The sequence below is a fragment of the Pseudomyrmex gracilis genome, unplaced genomic scaffold, assembly GCF_002006095.1.
Source record: "Pseudomyrmex gracilis isolate BER0280 unplaced genomic scaffold, ASM200609v1 scaffold_32, whole genome shotgun sequence".
Classification (NCBI taxonomy): Eukaryota; Metazoa; Arthropoda; class Insecta; order Hymenoptera; family Formicidae; genus Pseudomyrmex; species Pseudomyrmex gracilis.
Genome location: NW_018020616.1, coordinates 748431 through 752889, shown reverse-complemented (window position 1 = coordinate 752889; position 4459 = coordinate 748431).

Genomic DNA, 4459 nt, shown 5'->3' with positions numbered 1-4459 from the left:
TTTCACGGCGGTTCGCCGCAATAGCGCTTTCCCGTCCGGACCGGCAACTATGCTTTATCCCCGACAACGCTTTTACGGTCGCTTTCACTGTTTCCGCGCTGATGACCGGACGTGAAAATTTCCTCTCCTCGGTAACTTTGCTTGATTTCCGAAATAATACCGTAATGCGAAAAGATGCTTTGTAAAATGGTATTTTAATCAAAGTCTTAATGATTTTTTTTTTTTTATTTAAGTCTCTTTAGAATTCTCTTTATCAATAATAATTAATTCGCAATAATTCAGTTTTTTATTTAAAACAAATTTTAATCTCTGAATTTTTTAATGATCTTTTCAACTCTCCGTTAAAAACTTATATATTGTTACATATTGCGATATAACTGAATGCAATCAGTTCGAGATTATTTGAACGCAACAAAATATTACAAGTATTTAATACTAAAGCAGCAGTTATTTCGCTCTCTTTCTATCGTAGCTATTCTGACAATTTAAGCTCGAATTTTGCAAAGGAAATATCATATTACACTGCGCCCTTGAAATCGGGCTTAAGATAACAAACAACCGTCCAGTTCTCCACAATTCGTTTCGACGATGACGCGCACGGAAGTTGTCGAATTTTTCAATTCTGTCACCAAGATCGTCGAACTTCCGCGTCACGCCGATTGTTCGCGGATGCGCTGGCACGGATAGAGGGAAGCCCTCGCAAGATTTGCGCGAACGCGTGAATGGAAGAGGGCGTGGGAAACGGCGAAGTGGCCGCGTACGCGGATAGTGTGCTGACTTGCGACCGGTCCGGTAATTGCCGTAATTGTGCCGAGTGATTCACACATCAGGATCGGCGCGGCGCTCCCGCCGCTCTTCCACCTCCGTCTCTCTTTCGCGCAAACTCACACATGTACGTCTTTCGCGGCGAGAGAATAGCATTCGCGCCGAGAGAACGCGAGAGAGCATCTGCGCGGGATTTCGGAAACAATTGTCGACAATTCTCGCCACTTGACTCGCGGCCAGCGATTGACGTGAGAATCCGCTTAGACGGCCGTACAACTCCGCCGCGGAGCGTATGAGGTCATCTTCATTAAATCGTTCTCCGCTTAATGACTGATCTAATTTTTTCCTTTGTCTCTGTTTCTCCACCGCCGCCGGCGGCGACGTTACGCGCGCTCGCTTTGCACTCATCGCTGCTGCACCACTGCGAGCAAGTCTGATGATGCGCGCGCTTTACCTCTCGCGCTAGCTTTTTTTCCAATTCTGCGGTCGGGGAACGCGGTTCGTGGAAAGTTCGCACTTGCTTTCTTCTCACGTGATGTTCGACGGAAAAGCGAGCTTCGTGGAAAGCGAGCGGAGAGAGATTGAATCGCGGAATGAGCGATTAGCTGGCTTGCATTCGCGAGCGATTAATATATATCAGTAGAATTATCTCTTCTATAGATACAACAATAACGAACGTTTCTGAGATAAGATTTTTTTTGAGCGCGATATCGCAATGGATGTTAACGCGATCGGAAATTTACTTTTGGCTCAACAAATCGGTTTTCTTCGTTTTCTCTCTCCTGTTTTCTCCTTCAATAAGATTTTTCAAATGTTTCTAGATTTGATTTGGCGCACGTGTCTGTGCCCGTGTGTGCGAGCGCGCAATTATGAAGTTAAATCTGTACGAAACAAGATCGAGGATCACACACAAACAGATGACGCACAATGTTGTGCCAAATAAATCTCCTTCTACACGTATATCAATTCTCTGATCTGAGAGTCGACATCACTTTGTAGCGCAGAACGAGGCGCATCCCGCGAAGCCACTTTGTCTCCGCATCCGCTTCCGTGCTTGGCCTTCCACAAACTGAGAGTACACGCCACGCTCGAGCATTCGTGTGTTCACAAAACGTGGCTTTCTCGGAAGCTTTTGATAACCTACATACGTCTCAGCGCAATCACGTGATATATATTTCATACTATCGTAAAAACTATCATAAAAAAACTGTAATGTCGAGAAATAATCTCATAATCTGACAATATGTTCGTCTTACATCGGATGTAATTGCGTTTGAGAAGCAACACGGTCTTAAATAGTGCAATCTTTTATTTTTATTACCGTCATTCACTATGTGTTATTACATTGCATAAACTTGTGGCTACTCTATAATTTCAATTAATTTAATTGAACGTATCCGATATCTTCGCTCGTCAAAGGCGTCGCCTCTGAAACAAGAGGCAACGAACAAAACCGTTCGGTTCAAAATTTAATTCATTGCCGGCTGCAAAAAACTCGAATCTCATTAGAATCATATTTTCTTGCAGGAGAGCCGTGTGTGATCCGTGGAAGAAATCAATTCAGGTCCCTCGGTCCCGCAGGAGCTGACATTTGACACCTTCGCGGGCGTATTTGCCACCCGCCAGTGATTGGCTGATTATGATCTCGCTAATCCCGAGCCCGGGTGGGGCTTGGACCACCCCCGGCGTGATTGTCGAGCTCAAAGACAAATATACGTATCGCGCACCCTTCGGACCCGCGCTTCGCGAAACGTGCACGCACGGCGCGCAGCAACCCCCCAATTCTTGTGCGTGTTCGCGCGTGTGGCGATTACACGCGATTCCGCTGGGCATACATTCGTCGATGAAAATCGCTGCCCACTCTCGCCCATGTGATGTTTCGTTTGCGCGCTATTTTTAATTGTGTTTTTTTTCTCCACAAGTCTCTAGTAATTGCAGATTATTATTAGAAGATCGAAAACGAAAAATCGTTCTCGGATGTAACTTGTTAGAAAAGCGAAGCTAAACGTCGGTGTGAAAAGCGTTTGATTACGAAAACTTAAATTGTTGATGTATTTATTGTGGAAACTCTTGTCGCAGAAAAGTCGAATACAAATTACTTCTTACAAATAATATCCTAGTAGTTTGACTTAAAACGGTGAGGAAAAGCGAATTTCAGAATTTCACCCTCGATTTGACATCCAAAGCGATAACGAGAACGGAAAGTAGCAATTCTCCGAATAAAGGGCAGAACGTCTTCTCTCGTAACATCGCGCAAGTTTTCCGCCCCACGTGCGACGCGCGTTTCTCCTGCGGTAGAAAATTTCAATTATCCGCCACCGTATAACGCGCTTGGTGATGTAATGGAAATCAGCCACGGAGTGTAATTTCTGCGGGAATCGCGCGCGATTACTTCCGCTTTGGGATACATCGCGACTTCTCGGTTCGCGAGATGTACGAACCGCGAAAAGTACGCCGGCAAAGGCGTACGTTCTCTCGCAGCTCTGGCTTTACAATCAAAATGCTAATCGCTTCGAGAACAAAAGGTGTAAGTCCATAGAAATTGGATGTAAGAGACTTAATATCACTTGGCGGTGCAGATCGCTAAAGAGTATTACGGGGGATTACAGGAGTAAAGTGACACCCTCAGCCCGGGGGCTTGCGGTGGCGCGCAGCGCGTTCTTAACAAAACACCGGGGGTTGGCAGAGCCTTCTGTAAATATTGTTACTGCCACCCCGTCGGCAATTTCGCTGGCCATATGTCAAGCCACCGATGTTCTTTTTAGCGTGTTCGCGAGCACGCGTGTTAGTCGTTCTCAAGTAAATCGCGACAAGACGTGAAAGAATCGCGCTCAAAGAAACAATGTATCAATGATAGATAAAATAAAATATTTATTCTCAAAATATGAGATTTTTTTTTAAATTTCTTTTCTTTTCGTGCGTAAGAAACTCGGATATTTAATAAATTAAATATCCAAATTTTTTAATTATATGTCTCATACATGTAAACTCTATTTTTATATTTAATATTGTCGCTAAATGTTTATATTTTGTAATTTTATATACTGTATTGCAATTTATTTTTAATTACACGTATAATTTTTTATTTTTGTAAACAATTTTTAAAAAACAATTAGCTACATTATATTGTACAATACATTGTCGTGTTTTTTTTTTCTTCTCAAAGAAATCAGACACACATGACCGGCAGATACGTTCAATGTTCGTTATGGTAATACATAAAGCGGGATATAAAGCAATAAGTACGGGGTCAGCGCGAGGGTGAATCGTAAATTAGAAAGCAGAGCGAGAGGAGGCGAGGAGACGGATGCCTGGTCTCTCTCGAATTAGCATCGCTTTCAAGTCGCTTTCTAATCTCAGTAACTGGACAAATTGGCACTGAATGATCAGTAACGAACGAACGGAAGGCTCAAGTGGGTTTGCGGCTGAAGGACGTCTCGAGAATACGGGGGAACGCGTCGCGTTGTGTCGCCGCTGCCTCGTGCCACGATACAGCCGTGTTGCATCGCGACCGACACGTGGCACGGATTACGTAGACGCACATGTTACACGGTCAATTTCGGACGTCCGGTTAACGTGCTGGAAGGGATCTCTAATTGACGAATTAAATCCTTTACGTGGCGATTTAAACGCATTTCCAAACGACGAAACGTCGTATAAGGTCTGAACAAGATAAAATTGTAATTCAAGATAC